At 34.0% G+C, this 21,436-nt stretch overlaps 1 protein-coding gene across 4 annotated transcripts in view; it reads right to left on the bottom strand.

Moving 5' to 3' along the window:
- LOC148955734 (uncharacterized) overlaps window positions 1–21,436 on the bottom strand; it is a 122,904-nt gene that overhangs the window by 57,040 nt on the left and 44,428 nt on the right. The window lies entirely within an intron of this gene.

Consider the following 21,436-nt stretch of genomic DNA (forward strand, 5'->3'; position numbering starts at 1 on the left):
GCCCGAAGAGCTATTTCACGATTGGCCCAATTCCTGTGAAGGGGCCGCTACTATTTCATTATGTTGACAAACTAAAATCATTATGCTAATTCACTGTCCAATAATTTATTTTTAATATTTTGATCATTATACGTTCACATTCCTATGATAACTTGAAACTTCTTATGAAACTTTGTGTAGGACACTGTCTCTTGATTTTTTGTCAAGTATTTTCGCGAAATTCGAAACTTTCTTCTTTGATTATTACCGTCATTCGACTGGTAGCTTTTTCCAAGTTTCACATCTGTCGGTCTGTAAAATAGAACGCGAGGTATGCTGCGAAGCATTACAAAGTGCTCTGGAATTCATCAAGCTCTTTTGCAAATATGATCATCTTTTTTTGTACTTTAAAGGGATGTTTGGCTGAGAATAAAATGCGGTTTTTCTTTTGGAGGTTAAGAATTTAGACTCAAGTTAGAAACGGGATTTAAGCTTAATTAGGGAGAGTTTAACTTATATCGGCATTATTGTTAGAAGGAAACAATTTTATTTTTTATATTTTGACTAAATCACATATTACTTACAGTACATATTACCCTTCCCATTATTTGATGACGTCCCGTCATTAGGACTTGCTTGCCCTTGGGTTTTTGAAATATTCGCGGTTTATTCACTATTTGTCTAGCGCAACTTTGGTTGACATTGTATTATTTTATACTTTTATTTAAGCTTAATCAGGAGTGCTTAAAAAAATTTTATGTATTACTTTTATTATTTATTATATATCCTTTTCCAATGTTCCTCCACCGGACTAAGATTATCATTACAGATTATCATTACAGCCTAGCTACAATACTAAAGATTGTTTTTTGTTTTTTCTACATTTAACACTCATCGCTTCTACACTTTCAACCTTATTAAACATTATCATGGGAAATGTTTTATGTGGTTGAGGCTATACTATTACTATTTTAAGGTATTTATAATATAATAATAATCATATTAATTGAAATTTGCAAATCTTTATCTAATGCTATTTATGGGAATATTATGCTTTCTATCTATGAACGATTTAAAACATTATGCGATATTATGCGTTCATATATATATGAACGATTTAAAACATAAATACTATGTCATCACCTTTACTGGTGAATAACGAAACACATTCACTAGGTATGTTCGTTATGTAATACTAAAGATAAGATATCGAAATTGTTAATTTATCAAAACTGTTAAAATGTGACATATGCAAATTCACACTAACTTCACCACCTTACCTGTCTCTTAGCGTACTCACTCCTTCTGTTGTAAATTATGGTCCTTCACTCTTTTCGTCTTATGCAAAAAATTTTAAAACACTTACAATATAGTTTCTTCACAGAATAGTTCAAGCATGGCTGTGTTCATCTTTGACGAGGGGTTTTCATTAATTTGTCAAGTGGAAAATGTTACATCCAGGCACAGGTGTGTGGAATTTTGATATCAAGTTCATTCTCACCTGCTGTTTTTGGATAGTTCATAAGGTGCTCTATGGTTAAGGGGTTGAACACTGGGATCGTGTTGTTAATAGATGGGTTGATTTTCTTCTCAGCATTTCATTCTGGGATACTTTAAAGCACATACAGAATGTATTTCTCGTATAAAATTTTTCGTTCGTGCACTTAGAGATTATACTTCTCGTGTAAAATTGTTCGTGCATGGCTTGTATCTATGGACTTTACGGTTATTCCTTGATTAATCATAGGGGGATTGATGTTTGCATTTGGAATGGGTCGACATTAAACTTTAGTTTCTTCTTCAATATATCGTCTTTAACTTGTGGGAAGAGTATATTGTCACTCAGGGATTAGTCACTAGGATTAGTTTTGGTTTCTTTAATTCAGTGGCTGGTTTCCGGGTCCATTTTTCAGAAATTATCTCGTAACATTTACGGGATAACAAGATATAGGAACTTTTCAACCATTTTGATAGATGCGAAAGGATGGATTCCGAGAAATGGTCGAAGGGGATTCAACGTGTGAATCTGCGACATGTAAATGGATTGGGTTAATCAAACATCATAACTATACAGTTGTATGGTATATGGGTCCATAAGGATTATCAAGGGTGATATTTACGCATTTACATCTTATGCTGGTCGATGGGGTTCTCAGGATTGTTATGTTTAAATATCTCGGTAATGCACTGGATACTGAGATTTACTATATAGTGTTACCTGATGCATAATATGGTTTGTGATCGAGGAAACAAAGATCAAAAAGGTAACCGCAATTTTCGTCCTAGCTTCGTTGCCTGGAATTATGGTGAGTACTCTTCGTTGGTTGAGGGATGATGAAGATAGATGCTACTAGGTTGTATCTGCACTGGACTACGTATTGTAATGACTTGATTTCCAATAGGTCATTCCAATTCCTGTAATAAAAATAACGAGGCAGAATCACACGTTCTTCAAAACGAGTAGTCATATTACATAATAAGCAATACGATTGGGTACATTGAATGGTGAATGTCGTGCTGCAAGACAATATTAAACAAATACGCTAATATTATTACACATCTATTGACTTTTACAAAACGACGTTATTATGATTTTTTTTTTAAATATATATAATTTTCTTTGGGAAATCTAAAACATAGAAATTTCTTCTAAGCTGTTTTAGAAAAACGACGATATAAGAGATTAATTCCTTTAACTTTAAGTAAGGTCTCTTATTAAAACAATCATTTAAACACAAGTTACACTACATCATTAAATTTGAGGTCTTAGTTTACTACACATTTCATGCCTTCATTGTTCACGCACGTCCGTGCTGTTTAAGAAACGCATGTTGCAGCTTCGTAACCGCACGGTTTTACGTAAACGACACTTACAATAAGGGAACTAGACAAAGCAAGGACGAGTAGAGACCTCTATACCCACTCGTTTTCTAATGTCTTCCCTTTTTCCTGGCTTAGACGTTTTCATGGGGTTCCGGGTTTAACTTCTGCATTTCGGTCGTTTCCCCGCGTTCTTCCTTTGCGTTTTGCCTTCTTAGTCTCAAAATTCTTCCATAATTAAAAGTTAGTAAGGTTCTCATAGTCAGGGAAATCGCGAATACGAAACATACGGTCAGTACAATGTTCCACCAAAAATTGGTTAAGAATAATCCGTATCTATTCTCCACGTACGTTAATCTTTGGTCTTCATTAGTAAATAGGGGGATCTGGGAGTTTAATGCTTCTCTTATTTTTGTAAGCGGTAATGTTCCTTTATTTTTTTCTATTTTGGACCATATTGAGGTTTTCATTTCTGCACTTCCTATATTGGGAATAGTGTACGACAGGTTGATTGCCTTAAAATTGGTTATTTTAGGACTTATAAGTCTTGTGGATTAGCTAGGGCATATTTTCGTTTATCCTGGTCAACAAGTAAATACTCTGCTTCAGGTGTGATTGTCATAAATGAATTTGTCCTCTTTATATCGGTAGAAAAGGTAGAAATTTGTACAGGTCGTATTTGGACTGTTGGATTATCAAAGAAATCGTTACTGCTGTGAATAATTGCTTATTTATTTTCGTGATACGGACTTCTAATTTGGTAAGATAAAAAAGTGAATTTGATACTTCTGGCTCTATGGATAAATGCAAACCAAAAGTTAGGTGCGTTTTTATTTCATCTAAGATACTTTTTAGGCTAGAAGGATCTACTAGATAGTATGACAAAGTTCCTCCCGTGAGAGCAAATAATGCGAATTCGAACTTACTAACATCTGTTGCTAGATTTAGTAGTGACATGGTAATTATATCGAGTGATACCATAGTAAGGCTCGTGTCTGTAACCACGCGATCCACTGCATTCCTTAAATAATTCATTACATTTACAGTTTTTGAGATTTTCTTAGATATCATTTCGATTTTATCTCTTTGGTAGTTTGCTATACTTGCTTGTATTTTCTGGACGTGTAACGTTACGTTGATGGCATTATTCAACTTTTTTACAATTTCCCTCAGGATGTTTAAGTCTTCCTTCCGTTGTTAAACCAAAAAGGCGGGAGGCGAGTTCTCCAATGATGGGAATTAGGCTTGTAGACCTTCGGTATTTACTTCTTCGAAAGAATACTTCAAACATCCTTGTAGTATTTTGTTTTAATTTTTGTATTTCTGTATTAAATAGTTCAAACAAGGCTTGTCATCTTTGTCTGTATAATATTAAGAAGGCTTGATGAGTTGATACTTTCTGGGCGGTTTTCTCATTTAGATCAGCTAATGGTTCGATACCTTCTTTTGTTGGTTCGTCGGCCATGGCTAGTCAAGCACATGTACGTTTACCGTCTATTATCCAACATTTCTTATGTACGTAATTATCTTCTTCCTTTTTTATAATTATTTTTCTTTCCTTCTGGCTTAAGCCCTTGTACTTTTATCGCTTGTATTTCGGTATGCCTTACCGGGATTCTTGCCCTTGCGTTTATAAGGATATTGCCAAAAGAGTGGATATGCGTAAATGTGGGCCCTGTTGACCAAGTCCATTTTGTAAATGTCGTGGGTTTTAGATAAGTTAATATAGTTAAATTTCCAGGTTTCCCTTTACTAAGTGCGATCAATTCTGACACTGTGTTTGCCGTAGTTTCCGATATCGAAGACTGTATTTCTTTGGCTGGGGTCTCATATTTAGTTGTGGTGGTCGTGATGAGTTTTTCATTTCCTTCTGTGGGATTTGCACATTCATAATGTTGTTGGGTATTTGAGAACTTGTTCCTTGATTTGTCCAATTTGTCTAGGTTGGTACCTTGTATTCTAAGGGATCTGTTTTCATTTTCCTTTCTTACTTTAGACGAAGCCCGTTCAGTTCCATTGTTTTCAGCATGACTCTGCCATAATTCTTTAAGAAAAGTCCATAGGCTTGGTAGTTCGTTCAGCATTGCGTAATCTTCGTCATAGAGTTTTCCTTTTCTTGTACTCAGTAATTTAGGGTTTTCTATTGGTTTCATTGCAGTACAATCTCTCGTCAAGTACTCAATATTATTCGCTGACCCTTTCCTTCTGTCTTCTTTGGTGCTGGTTCCTAGTGCCATGTCAATTTCTGCCATTTTCTTATCAAAGTAATCTATTACGAATTTTGATTTTAGTTTGGGGATAACTGGAATTGAGAACTCTTTATTATCTTTACTATGCATCATCTTACTGGTCTGCAATCCTTTATCCAACCTTAGGAATTGAAATATCGATTCTTTGAGTTCATTTGTATTTTTCTCTAGTCTTTTACTTGTTGAAACAAGGTTTCAAAGGGTTTAGGGTCCAATTTCATAAAAATTTCCCATGCATTATGGCTGGCTAGCAGTGAATTTTCATGCTTAAATATTACTCATTGTTTTACAATATCTTGGGCTGCTGCGTGAACAACGAGGATTATGATGATATTCTTAAGCCTCATCTTTCTGTTTGTTTCTAGAATTAATTTGTTATTAATTTTACTTATTTTTGTAAAATTCGTTTATTTACTATTTTTTTTTCAAAATAGTTTAGGCGTTTTAACTTTTGACTTGGCTATTTTATTATACTGATTTATATTAATTTAATTTTTTGAACTATTTTATGGCATTGACCAAACAAAACTGAATTGTGAGCGTAACACAGGATTTGTGTTTATGAAAATTATTTTAGGATTAGAATGGTTATGGAAGTCCTAGCTTTATTCTGGTTGTGATATGCCTTTACGACAGGTTGAGATATACCTTAAAGGCTTTGTTAATAATTACTATACAACCTAATTTTGCATTATATTTTTCGAGTAAGCAACATATAGATAAGTAAGCAAGTAACATATACATACGCTGGTAACCTATTTTCATTATAAGTCTTTTAATAAGATTATTTTCGTTATTACAACTAGAATTATTAGAATCTGCATTAATGCAAAATAATTCTTTTATATGAGAGCATTGAGGTAAATGTATGGTTTAACTTTGCATAGAGTATACGCTAGTTCATTAATAGTGATTCACTTGATTCACTATTTATCTTATTTTTTTTTAGAAGGAAAAATTTCAAAAACAGAGGTTATGGTGTTTTTATTGAATTTACATTTTAAGACATTATCTCGATAATTTTATCTGTATACACGATTCTTCCCATATTCATCAACATTCAATTTTAATATTGACGTATATTTCGTTAGTACATTACGTGTTTCCAACAACGCTAGCATGGTATTAAGGCGGTGAACTTCCCATGATGGCATATTTAGGAGCTTCAATTCGAATACTATGTTATTTTCATTACTCTTATCTGTGTCTATGTGCATCAAATAGACCAACAGATCGTTCGGAAGGTTTAAGTTTTTTAACGTATTCGATATATCTTTCTTTTGCATATTTTCACGAATTCTTTTGCGACATCGTTCAGCTAAGGAAAGTGGATTATTTATGACTTTTACTACCCTAAAAATTAATTGTGTGTGCGACGAATTACAACATTTTTGTTCGCGTACAATAATATCAAAACCAGGGAATACTTTGGATCCAAAATTTTCGTCTTCTTCAAAAAAGTTTAGTCCTTTATGTCATTGTAATGTTTTAGTGCCCAGTCTTAAAACAGCTGTTGATGAAATTCATTTAGTTTGCGGTGTGTGATAAAAAGTGACAAAATAGATAGAAAATATATAATTTGGGCTATATATTTACATATTAGGTGGGTGGGGGTAAAGGATTTGGACAGTGTGAAGTTAGAAAACAATTCGGTAAATTTTTTGCAGTTCATATTATTGACTTACGAATAAAGTAAACATACATATTAATAGTGTAAGGAATCTAAGTGGCCAAATTGTAGTGATACCATTTCCATCTTGAGTTTGCCATGGATTTTCTGCGATGAATTCGGCAATTAGGGGATATTTGGACATTGGAATTTTTTGTAAGAGAGTTCTGAATGTCATGGTAGCCGCTAATCTAGTTCTTTCTACTGTTGTTAGCAGGACTCGTATAATGAAGTAAAAATACACCAAACATAATATTACTCTTAATATTATTCTATCTTCGAGGAGACTTTTAGATTATTTTAGGAGAAAATGTGGCATAACGGAATTTATTGCTTTCACTACTTTCACTAATACATATTTACTTAATAATTTATTTGTGTTATTCACACTATGATATTTTTTATGCGTACGGAAACACTGTGGAGACATATAACGTAATGTTTCTGATGTTAAATCTGGTTTACTTAAATGTGGACAACTGGGAAATTTTTTCATTTTGTTTTTTTGTTAATAAATTAATTTTCTACCTAGTGGGGTTAGTAACATTCTATGTGGGTTATCTCTTTCCGATTTTTCGCCGGGCCAGCAATGACTATACGCGCGAGAGATCGTCAGAGGTCAGCGTATATCTAGAAATGTGTGATTTTAATTTTAACGAATGATACATTATGGTTGAAACTAAGATAACTTGTTACTATCGAGGTTTCTATGAGGATTATAATTATTGGGGTCTTGTTTTTGTTTTTTGTCTTATTTAAGGTTTAGAGTTTAGAATCTTCTTTTAATTTTCTTGTTATTATTTTTATAGACGGCTCTTTTTCTTTGGTGTGGTTTCATACGTTTCAGAAATAATTTACTACCCAGTAATTTGCATTCCTAGGATTCAGGGTGGAATAAAAATTGTTTATAATATTGGATTTCTAATAGAGGATGAAGTATGCCTTCATATTTGACACATCGAGGATTCTTCTCTAAATTATAGCAAATTTTTGAGGCTCTGCATATGTCAAGGACTAGAAGATCTGTTTGAGTGGGTCCCTTACAGTAGAAATATTTGATATTGAGATTCTTTTGAAGGCGTCTTATTGTTAATTGCAAACCACCAAGTTGTTTCGCGCTCCTTTTTCCATATTTTATTTTGACTTTCCCTCTAGCCGGACGATATTTAGGGGTATTCACGAGTGCTAATCCATATTTATAAGTGTGGGGTGCACACCCTTTAAGGTTTTAGGTTAAATCCCATTCTTTCGAATGTTTCTGATTTCCTTGTTCGTCAACCACCAGCATAGCTGCCGAATATATAATGTTTTCCTTCGTGTTCTTTATTGTAATAAACTGAGTATCTATTATCGCCTTAAGGATAGGCTTTGATTCTGTCGTCATGATATATATCTGAAAATGATCAGTTTATAATTACATACTCTTATACCGGTAATTTTTGTTTTTACTAAAATCAATCTTTGTTAGAACGTGGGTTGACTTTTTTTGTAGAAAATTCGAGGACGTGCGCGCCCATAACAAACCAAGCGTTGCCTGAGGGCGAACTCCACCTCAGGCTTCTTACAATTTATGGTTCATCACTTTATTTTTCGATAACATCCTTCAATACGGAAGGGGGAAATGGGTTCCAAGGGTCACTTTATGGAAATATAAGTTGATTTTCATGGAGGTGTTTAGGAACTGTCTCACCGACAAATTGAATAAATTTAGGCGAAACAGAACACAAATTTTTCACGACATAGAATCTGTCATTTAATTTCGATAATTGGGTTTATTTTGGGTTGTTCCATTGATTAATTCACTCTTGTAGATGTACAGTTGATTCTCGTAAGGTAGCTACCCAGTAGGCAGAATGTGCCAAATAGGACCTAAAACACTACTTGTCATCATCGGCCGACCACGAGCTTCCTACTTTGGGCCTTCCTCATTGATCACTAATGTTTTGACATCACTCGTATTATTTTATATTCCCTGATATTGACTTGGTTAATTTATTCGCATACCTTTAAATTTATTACTGTGGATTATAAGTTGATTTTTCTAAGGATTTGAAATCCACCCCCCCCCCCACGACAAGGAACATTTGCTAGTGGAGGGTTGCGGACAACCCTCCACTAGCTCCAATGGACACAGCTCCATTAGATAGCATACGCGGGCATGTAGCAATGATATTTTTATATTTCTGTAATTTTTATTCATAAGCAGGGAGTTTTTAAATTATCATTCCCTCATGATACCTAACCATTGAAAATTAAATTTTATCTTGACTATGAATATTTCCATCTGTCTGGTTTTTTGATTGTTCTACCTGATTGCGTTGTGGTTTTTTCTTTTTAGGTTTTGCTAGCGATATAAGGTCACATTTTTTGTATTGTTTTTTCAAAAATTCTTGCCCTTTTAATTTTGTTTCTTTCGCGTGCGCGGCCGCTGAAGTCGGTTTCGATTTCCCTGTTTCTTTAACTACCATATAGTCTGATTCACCGTCAGACTCTTCGGAACTGGTTTCCGATGATTCCATATTAAAACTTTTAGAGGTGGCATTTCGTGCTCTTAAGGTAGCCTCTGCCCTTGCTTCGCAAGTGTTTGCCTCTCAGGAGGTAGAAGATTTATTTTCTAAATCTTCGTTTTGGGTTTTCAATTCAGGATACTTAAAAGACTCTAGGAAACATTGAGAGGAATCAAAAGTTTTTGGTGTTCCTTCATTGTTTAAATGCCATGTCTTCAGGGGGATGAGGCATTTTTTGCACCAGTGTGTCCCTCCAGGGATTTATTTATTAAGGCTTGGCCATAGACACAGTTATATCATGATGTTGTACTTCTCGAGCATCCTTGGGGGATGGAGTCAAAGGCAACGTACTTTGCCCGGTTTGTATGGTGAAATTCCTTAAATCCATCGCTTCTCGCAGATTTGTTTTAATTGAATCTTTGGGAGGAGTTTTCTTCACAATAGTACCCGGAGTTTCTACAGCTCTGTTCAATTCCTCCTGTAGCGACAGGGGTCTCTCTATTTGGGTTGCTGGGGAAACCATATCATCTGGAAATCTTTTGGGGGGACAAGGGGTCGAAAATCTATCAGGAAAAAACTGTGTTTTTGGAGATATCGTATAATCTAATTCTCCTGCGCTCTCAGATGATGAACTTTTTGGGCTTTTGGCGGTTTTAATCTCGCTTGTACTAGGGGTTTTCTTTTGGGAATAACTAGGTTTTTCATGGCTAGAATTCTTCAAAGTTTTCGTCATCACTCTTTTTCAAAATAATCTTGCTTGAAATTAAATGGTTTTAACTCGGCTAATCTTGATTTAGGGGGTTCGTGTTCTACGTCTGACGACTCGGTAGAAGAGGGACGCGATACCCATCTGTCTGGAAATTTGGCTCTTTTTATTCGGCTAACATGTGCTTTGTAAGTTCTTCTATTGTCGGGGTTCGCCATTTTAAAAGTAAAGTCGTTATCGTACTTTTTGACTATTCTGTACGGTCCAGAATATTTATTGGAAAGTTTCTTGCCTTCCGCCTTTGCCTCATTTTTTAGGTAGACGCAATCTCTTAAAATTTATGTTCCCTTTGACTTTGGGTTAGTTCCTTAACTCTTGGTTTGTTTTACATTTTTCCAACTCTTGCCTAACTATCTTATAATTTTTTCTCATCCTATTTATGAACTCTTGTTTGTAGTCCTCCGTGTTATTATAATATTGTAGGGACTCAACTATATTGTGATACGGTATTCTGAAGTCATGACCAAATAACATATAAAAAGGACTTTCTTTAGTTGTTTCTGAATAAGCAGTATTTATTATTATTGTTAAATAAGATAAGAATTGATCCCAGTCATTTCTGTTGTCTTTTGTATAAATACTTAGCACATTTAAAAATGTTTTATGCCTATTTTCTATTTTTCCATTAGCTTGTGGATTATAAGGAGATGTTACCAATTTCTCTATGTTAAGAAAACTCATTAAGTCCTACGTTACTTTTGAAACAAAATTTCTTCCATTATCGCTTATAGCCTTGTTTGGAATGCCAAACGTTAAAAATAATTTCGCTAACGCCTTACTCGTAGCGTACGCGCCTTTGATTCTTTAATACTTTAGCAAAAGTAAATCCAGAAAAGTGTACCTATAACTGAAAGAATACAAGTATGGCCTCTGTTGGAAACAGGTAAGCCTCCACTGGTTCCATACAAATCAAATGAGACTATATCGAAGGAGGACCTTGCTAATGGCATTCCTTCCATTAGGAGGTTTAGATAAGCTTGGGGCTTTTTCTTAAGCTACACGCTTCGCATGTACTTACAAAGTCTTTAAGTTTTTTCAACGCCGACGGGACATAGAAATATTGTTTTAATTTATGGAAAGTTTTCGTTATTCCTAAATTTCCACCTATATCTGAATGAAAATATTCAAAGGCAGGTATTATTAATTTTTGGGGTAATACAGGTATTATTGAAGTTTTGTTTCTATTTGTCTCAGATGTCACAATTCTGCATAATATTTCTTCATCAAGATCATAGTAAAAATTATATATTTTTTTCTAAGAGTTTTGAATTTATCTGGTAACACATCATCATTCACAATATAATAAGTGCTATAAATATTTCATCCCTTTATTGATTTCTTTTCATATTTTCCAAGGACAAGGGACAATAGTTATCCTTATTTTCATTTACTCTATCCTTAACTTTGTTTTTCTTATATTCATGTTTACTCTTAGTATTGGTAGCATTGATTTCGTTTTGTTCGGCTTCCGACGGCATATTTTCCGGGAATCTATTCAAGAAATAACAAGTTGCATTTTGTTTGCCTTTAAATATTCAAATTCGTAATCTAGGTCTTGGATTTTCATAATCCATCTAGCTAAAATTCCTGTGGGGTTTTTAAAAGTGCGCAAGTATTGCAGGCTTTTGTGGTCTGAACGTAGCTTAAATTTTCTACCAATTAAATAATGTCTAAATTTATCCAAATGGTGGATTATAGAAAATAATTCTAAGTTTGTGACGGAATAACTACTTTCGCCTTTTGATAAGGTCCTACTCGAATAACATATAACTGTTTCTACTACTTTATGTTTAGGCGTTCCCTCTAGAGGATTAGGGTTTTCTACCGGGATTATTTGGGATAGGATAGCGCCAATGCCCTTCGAACTGGCATCAGTTGTAACTACAAATTGTCCATTCTCGAAATCACGCAACGATAATATTGGTTCCGAAATGAGTGCCTTTTTGAGACGGTCTAGGGAAGTTTGAGCTTCCTAAGACCAGATAATATTTTGGGAGTTCCCTTTCGTTAATTCCGTGAGGGGTTTCGCAATTTGGGCGTAATTGCGCACGAATTTTCTACAGTAACCAGTAAGACCTAGAATTCCTCTTAATTCTTTCATAGTTCAAGGGAGTTTGAGGTTCTCAACACATTTCACTTTCTCTGGGTCTGGGGATATCTCTCCTTGCGTCACCACTACTCCTAAGAATTTAATTTTTGGCTGAAACAAATTTACTTTTTCAGGCCGGCATTTTAAATTGCCCTCTCTGAATTTCTCGAAAACTTTAGCTAGTGTTGCTGAGTGTTGTTCAGCGTTTTCTCCTACACATATGACATCATTAACACAGATGTTGATATTCTTTAGTCTTCTTAATAGACACAGTAAGGGTCTATATAGTGTATTGGAATTTACCGTAAGTCCAATTTGTACTCGTAGGTATCCATAGGAACTACATTTGGCTTTAGATAATGTAGTTTTATAGACGTCTTTTTTGGCAACTTTAACTTGGTGGTAACCTTGGGTCAGGTCCAGAGAAGTGAAAATTTAGTTTTTACTTGAAATAGAGTCAAGAATTTCATCCATTTTTGGTAAAGGAAATTTGTCACTAACTACCTGTTTGTTAAGGGCTCTATACGGACTCATCACGGGGTTTGTTACGGTGCTGAATATGGACTTATACTGGGGCGTATAATCTCATTTTTCTCTAGTTCATGAATTTTATTTTTTAACCACTTTGTGCTTATACGGTATACGATATGGCTGTTTCGCGACGGTATTACCGGTCTTTAAAGTTGAACTTTCATAAAACAGTATCAGTCCAATGTCATCTTCGGATGCGGAAAATACATCTTTAAAATTCCATAATAATTCGCATAATTTTTTCTTAAGTTCTAAGTCCGTAATATGCTCCATACTAAATTTGTTTAAAAATTGCGATTTGGTTAAGGGGTACTTGTCTTTTGCGGTATTAATGCTGATGAGTGGGTTTCTTTTGGAATTCTTCCACTTATCTAAGTCATTTTCCGAGATAATTTGGATTTGAACTAAACATGTCCCCATTTTTATCGTAGTTGTATCATTTTCATGGTTATTAGTTACCCAAATAAAACCTTCTTCTTTGTCGTAAGATATAATCTGTTCTTCGCATAACAGATTTTCATGAATTCCATTCAGCGGGATCGCATGCCATATTTCGGATTTGCTATCCACTGGTTCAATCATCTGTGATATTTGAATTCTTTGCATCGTTTTGGGAGGGATTTTTATTTTCCGTATCGCGAACCCGTAATATTTTTCTGCACTATTCTCTATTAAATTCATACTGGCGTTATACTGCGTCATTGCGGCATCTTGCGGAGTCACATTTGGTTTTGCTTTTTTTCCCATAATTCCACTATTTCCTTGATTTCGTTCGACCTATACCGTCGCAAATCTCCTATTTTTATCTTTGCAGATTCAATCCACTTATTATTTAAATTTACTTCATTTCTCCGATGTCTCCCAGAATAAGGAAACAAATTTCTGGTTATGTCATGTCCTCTTTGTGGCGAGGAATGAGGCTCAAAACATTGTGTACGTTATATCGCCAGAAATTCTATTTACTGTTACCCTCTCTTCACAACCTCTGTTACAATTTCTTAAGGCAGGGGAAGGGGTATTTGCCGGATAGACGAGCCTTTCGTTTGCTACGTCTTATAATACCTTATTCGACCTTAAAAAATTAGCACCTATGATGGCTTCATATGGAAAATAGTTGCATATTATAGAATTTGTAGGGAAAATTCTATTATCCCTTTATACGTCTAGGCGAATTGAACCTTTTGAATCCAATTTATGCCCTATTGCGCTTGTTAAATAGGGATTATTAATTTATTTTTGTCGCCTAATACGTAAAAGTAACTTAATAAATACGTGTGAGTTTACTATATTAACCGTTGGACCAGAGTCAATTAATGCCTTAAAGTTAACATTTGCCACACAAAAATCATTAAATATAGGTAATTTATTATTGCTATCACTAAAAGACGGTACTACTATTGGTTTGGACCTATAAAATATTCTGGGCCCCTTCTAGGTCCAACTTTTTCTTTTGAGGGGCTTGACGCGCTGGCCTGTGGATTTATTGTATGCATTTGTGTATGCAATAGATATTCAAATATATCCATGGAATCTCTTGCCAATTGTTTTATATGTGTTTGCCAAATTTGCCAAATATCATTATTGTAATTTTGATGTCTTCCACCATAGCCGGATGCTGGTATCAACTGTAAAAGCTACTGGCTTAAAAAATTTACGTTTCCTATCGGTAAATTTTTGAGTTTTCTATACATCGTTCTTGCACCATATTAGTTTTGAAGAGTATGTGGGTTTTTCAATCGATAATTTATTTACTGAGTGGGGGGAGGGTTATGCAAATTCCGTTGGTACGCATTGTGAGGTACTGGTGGGCGCAATTTTCCCTGGCTATAGCCTTGTGCACCATTGGCGCTAAAATTTGTTCTCCCGAACAAACGGTTGCCATAATTCTGTGTATTACAGACGGCATTCCTTGGTACCGTTATGTCTCTGATCCTGGAACGGCACTATCTTGCAACATGCCCAGTCTGATTAAAATTATAGAACCCTACTATAGCAGGATTATTCCCATAATTTATTCGTACAATGAGCTCAAAACGTACTATTGTCTGCCTATCAGACTTCTGAAGTCTATTTTTTGTGTCAATGGAGAATTTTCCATTTAAAAAGAACTCGGGGAAATCTGAATTTCAAGAGAGGTTGGTCTTGTGGTCGATTTACCAAGGCTTTTTATTTTTGCTTAGCTGTGGTTTGCCACAATCGGGTCAATTTCAATCATTCGTTCCACCTCCTGAACTGAAAGATCTACAGTTTGAATAATCTTGGATATTACCATCCTCTATAACTTTGGGAGAGGCTCTTACAAAAAGGTGTGTAGTAGGATTTTTCCATACAATTCTCCTGTAACTTTACCAGATTTTGCTTCTACTGAGATTCTTAGATTATTTAAATATTCTTTCACATTCTGTGCTCGGTCAAAGCATACCATTCCGTGTTTTAATTTATGTGTTGAACTTGTCTCAATAAATCTGTCTCTAAAGCGCTGTTAGTAATTTGTCTACTGTGTTTATCGGGAGGTTATCATCTTCCCCTATAGTATTTTCAATTTGCTTTAAGAATGTTAGGGCCTGGCCTCTCAATCTTAAGAGAAGCATACTTATTAATGTTTTTAGTTCTGTTTTAGTCATCTCTACAAATTGGGCCAATCGGATATTAAATTCGTCGACATCTGATTGTCCATCATATTGGTGAATAGATTTTGTTATTTCTACATTTTTCACTATCAATTTTTGCATAACTAATAGTTCACTTAATTCTTCTGACATCTTTGAGTTTGAAATATTTAAACCAACTTCACAAAATTATAAACTCACAATAAATTTAATTTTTTACTTAACCTGTTTGGGGGAGACTGCTATCTCCTAAGAGACATTCTAAAAGGACTTCCCTATTATATTTTAGCGGTAATAAGCCTAAGCACTTTTTCTTCTAAATCTGTATCTATCCAATGATTTAAATTTAAATTAAGAAGTTTGTAGCATAACTAGTTCGCATGTTTTCCTCACAAGTTTTACGACCGCGCCACTTGTACCGGAGGAATTTTAGTGGTTGTCAGCCCTGTGCCGCTTATGATGGGGGGAAAGGGTTGAGTATAATGAGGGGTAGAAAGATGACCACGCCATTTCCTATGGGAGAAAATAAAATATATTAAGTAATAAGTTAGAATTGCCTTGTGGGGTGATTAATTAGGCTGAGGAGCCATCAGTCCAGGAGCGTAAACATACTTCGTAGGATTGTCAGATTCCTTGGGAACGCTGCCAATGGAGACATATGAGACACTTATCTACTGTGCGGTGAGATACAGGCATATAAATAAAACACAACAAATAGAAAAGTAGTGGGTTTATTGAGACTTACATTTTCAGGTATACAGCAACGTACATGTATAAGTAATGCTTCAGTTCAAACGTACGTACAATCAGAATGATAATTTCAGAGTGGATCGCAGAATGGTAGTAACATAATGACGCAAAAAATACTTTTCATTACTATATAATATCAGTCCTGATTCTGTGCCCGAAGAGCTATTTCACGATTGGCCCAATTCCTGTGGAGGGGCCGCTACTATTTCATTATGTTGACAAACTAAAATCATTATGCTAACTCACTGTCCAATAATTTATTTTCAATATCATTATACGTTCACATTCCTATGATAACTTGAAACTTCCTATGAAACTTTGTATAAGACACTGTCTCTTGATTTTTTGTCAAGTATTTTCGTGAAATTCGAAACTATCTTCTTTGATTAATACCGTCATTCGACCGGTAGGTTTTTCCACATTTCACATCTGTCGGTCTGTAAAACAGAACGCGAGGTATGCTGCAAAGCATTACAAAGTGCTCTGGAATTCATCAAGCTCGTGTGCGAATATAATCATCTTTTTTTGTACTTTAAAGGGCTGTTTGGCCGAGAATAATATGCGGGTTTTGTTGTGTTGACTAAGAATTTAGACTCATATTACAAAGGGGATTTAAGCTTAATTAGGGAAAGTCTAATTTATATCGGAAGTATTTTTAGAAGGAAACAATTTTATCTTTTATATTTTGACTAAATCACATATTACTTACAGTACATGATCAGTGATATATATATATATATATATATATATATATATATATATATATATATATATATATATATATATATATATATATATATATATATATATATATATATATATATATATATATATATATATATATATATATATATATATATATATATATATATATATATATATATATATATATATATATATATATATATATATATATATATATATATATATATATATATATATATATATATATATATATATATATATATATATATATATATATATATATAATAATAATAATTTAATTACCCACCATCTACAAAAAGATTATAGTGGAGCACAACAAAAAAGAAAAAGGAGACCAACTTCAAAAAATAAATAAATAAAAATAAACATACGAAACTCAAACAAATGCAGGTGAAAAACGACGTCTCATCAATCTGACTTTGAACACTGAATTGTCCCGATTGGTCGACCATTGCTTGGATGGCTCCGTAAGTCCATATTTTTTCAGTCGAGAATTCCGATATCGCTTGGATATATACAGTAAAAATTTTGCATACTTATAGTAGCACTTTCGGATTTTTTCACAGTCTGTCACTGTCAGGACATGGGATGCACCGGCAAGGTAGATTACATGTGGCTGGCAAACTGAACGATAAATTGAGGCTAGAGATTTCCTGGAGTAGCGTCCGCGATTTGGCACTACAGATCCGTAAGCACGTTTAATGGCGGAGGTTGTTTGATTGACAATGGATTGCCTGGTTTTACCGATCGTTTCTGCAATCATGATATCCAGATATCGTAGTTCAGACACAGCAGGGACTGCATGATTGCTGAGGGTCAAAGTTTCACTTTTAGGTGCGTTGAAGGTTAAAAGCTCGCATTTCTCTATATTGATAGATAGCCTGATAAAAAGAAAGTCACTGTGGTGTCGACTCTGGTTATCTTGTAAGTCAGCTTTCGATCTACTGAGCAGAAGGACGTCTTCAGCACATGCAAGGTAAGACATGTCGGAACCGTGAAGTACAAGGGAAGGCAAGATATGGTCCAGAATCTTGGAAATCATATGTTTGAAAATGAGAGAGTTAAAAACGTTCTCTTGCCTCATAACTCTTTTAATTTCGATGGTATCTGAGATTCTATTTTTTCACTCGGTAGAAACTTTAGAATATCCGCACCAGAATTTCAATGTTTTCATTACGATTGTACTTACACCACTCAGCAGTTGAGCATTTTATTGCTTTCATGTGGTTGTAGTTGTTAAACAATTTCGAAATATCAATAGTACACATATAAAAAGATGACTTGCTTTTCTCTGAGTCCACCTGAAAGTTAGCAAGAACGTGTGGAGCCTCTAGACAACCGAAACCTTTCTTAAAGCCAAGTTGATTATCCCCAAAATCTCCAGTATCTAACTCAGAGAAGATCATATACTCAAACACTTTGCTCAGGATGCAAGGGACTGTTATGGGTCTATAAGATTTACAGTCATTGGGATCTTTTCCTTTCTTGACAATGGAAGTGATGACTCTTCTCAGGAAACTGTTTGGTAAATAATCCCTGGTGATGCACATCTGGAAGATCAACTGAAGGTGGGAATAGAAACTTTCAGGTAAGTGCTTGAGATGTTATGTTGGGAGACCATAGCCATCAGTCCCATTATTTCATTCGGAAATTGCATTTTCGACCATAATTTTGATCGTTTTAAGCGATATGGGAACAACATAGCGCTGTCCCAAGAAGTGCAGAAGCCAGCTGGTGACTTCCTTTTCATACTGGTTGCTTATGGCAAGATTCCCGTTTCTGTATACCGAAGTATAGTAAGAGTGCCAGTCATGCAGTGCCAGGGAAGTATTAGGTGCATGGTCGTCCGGTCTAATTAGAATTAACTATGATTTTTTGTTCTCAATAAACTGCTGCCCGATAATACGGTACTTTTTCATCTCAGCTTTGTATTAGCGTTTTGTACTCTGTTTCAGCTAGAACAAAGTCCCATGTAATGGTCTTCGGCAAGCAATCCAAATGTTTAGTAACATTTTAGAACGTCGTTCTGCCGTCCGGAGTTCGATGGATTCGGACCAAATCGGCTCGTTTGTCCAAATTTTGACTCTTCTTGCAGGAACCGCTCTTGATTTGACACCTTTCAGAGCGTGGATAACTTGATGATAGTAAGTTTTGAGTGCATTAAGAGGCCGCCATGTTTGAAGGACAGGTATATAGTAGATGAAACGGTACCTTTATGCAACTAATCACCGGGGCGACAGTGGCAATATATTGAGCAATATTATACTTTTGCCAGATTTGCTTATAGAGCCGCCTTCTGGAACAGGCGTTATTAGTTCTCTGTTATATATATACAGAGCACTAATATATATATATATATATATATATATATATATATATATATATATATATATATATATATATATATATATATATATATATATATATATATATATATATATATATATATATATATATATATATATATATATATATATATATATATATATATATATATATATATATATATATATATATATATATATATATATATATATATATATATATATATATATATATATATATATATATATATATATATATATATACACACACACACACACATATATATATATATATATATATATATATATATATATATATATATATATATATATATATATATATATATATATATATATATATATATATATATATATATATATATATATATATATATATATATATATATATATATATATATATATATATATATATATATATATATATATTTATATTTATATATATATATATATATATATATATAAACCAACAAAGAGAAAAATCTCTAAAAAAAAAAAAAAAAAAACGAGACTGTGGCCAGTGGAGAAAAAAGAAAAAAAACAGGAACAAAACAACGCGGATATTTCGACTTTATAAAAACCAGGCGTATACACCACGAAAGACAAAAAAAAAAAAAAAAAGAAAAAAAAAAAAACCAAAAAACCACCACCCAAAAAAAAAAAACAACAAAAATGTAAAATCGGCGCAAAAAAAACAACGTCGGGAAAAGAGGCAAAAATATAGTTACTTCAGTGAGGACACCAGAGTAACTAAGGAAAAATAAAAAAACTGTAAATTACTTTAATTATTCAGTTGCGAAATAATCCTTTTGTTAGCTATTACTGAAGCAAATCGTTTTGGTCTAACAGGTAAAATAGTCCCCTGGTGATTATTTAAAATCTTTACTCCCTTATTGACACTTGATTCACTCTTTAGAAGGTTATCATAAATTGGGTCAATATTTAAATTACCCGTGTCCCTATTTATGGAAAGGTTAGCAAACATATGTTTTTTTAATTTCTATGGCTTCCCTGGCCCATTGGGTGTACCCCTTATCATTAGAAATAGCCAAAGCTTCATCAAATTTTACAAAATGGTCTGGTTGAAGCCAAATATGCTCTGCTAAAGCTGAAACGAAAGTTTCTGGAGGCTTGCTTAATTGTAGGGTTTTTTCTATTGAATTACGGTGTTCAATAAACCTTTCAACAAATTGTTGGTGAGTCCTACCAATATAGAACTTCCCACAAGAACACGGAATTTTATACACCCCACTTACTAAATTTCCCCGAGTTAAATCCTTACCAGAACTAAAAAAACTACCCATTGGCCTCAGCGATTGGAAACATGTATCAATACAAAAATTACGTAAAACCCGTGAAAGTTTCTCCCCCAAACCAGGTACATATGGTAATGAAATGAAGATTTTTGATACAACTAAATCCAAAGACGGAGAAACCTCAATAACCCTACTACTATGTTTGGCTCGTATATTTTCAATTATTTTATCAATGAACTTAATTGGATAACTATTACAAAATAAAATATCCCTCAAGTATAACAATTCTGAATCCAGAAATTCCTGGGAACAGATTTTAAAGGCTCTATCCACTAGTGAAATTACAACCCCCTTTTCACCGACATAGGGTGGCAAGAATGAAAATTTAAATACCTATCATTGTGCGTAGGTTTTCTGTAAATCGAGAAAAGTAAATGGAAATCCCTTTTAATTAATAAAATATCCAGAAAAGGTAATTTATTATTATCCTCAAATTCAACTGTAAATTTAATATTATTATCAAAACTATTTAAATGCTTACAAAAAAGGTCTAAGGAGTCCAACCCATGTTTCCAAACGCACACCACATCATCCATGAACCTACCCCAGAAGCAAGGGGAGATTCTAAAACTGTTTATAGCGGAGGTTTCAATGGCATCTATGAATAGATTTGCCAATAAAGGAGAGAGAGAAGCCCCCATAGGTAAACCAAAAATTTGTCTATAAAACTCCCCTCGAAAACCAAAATAAAAAGAAAATTCATTCACCAGCATAATTAGTTTCATAATAACATCAATATCCAAACTGGCTAACGTCACATCCTGTATTAAATCAAAGTGTTTTTCTAATTTACTTTTTAAAATATCCTCGCACCTTTTTAAATCACAATTTGAATACATGGACACAACATCAAAACTGCAAAGAATTGAACTCTCCTCCAACGTGAACTTGCGCAATTTATTAGTAAGATCAGTCGAATTTTTTAAATATGATTTTTGTGTTCCCAAAAGTGGACGTAAAGCTACCGACAACCATTTTCCTAATTTTGAAACAGGTGACAGACAAGTTGACACAATGGGGCGGAGGGGGATCCAGTCTTATGAATCTTAGGTAGACCATAGATCTTGGGTGCCGAAAAACCCC

Source organism: Artemia sp. Qi Xiang Cuo, chromosome 2 (genome assembly GCF_049724085.1).
Source record: "Artemia sp. Qi Xiang Cuo chromosome 2, ASM4972408v1, whole genome shotgun sequence".
Classification (NCBI taxonomy): Eukaryota; Metazoa; Arthropoda; class Branchiopoda; order Anostraca; family Artemiidae; genus Artemia; species Artemia sp. Qi Xiang Cuo.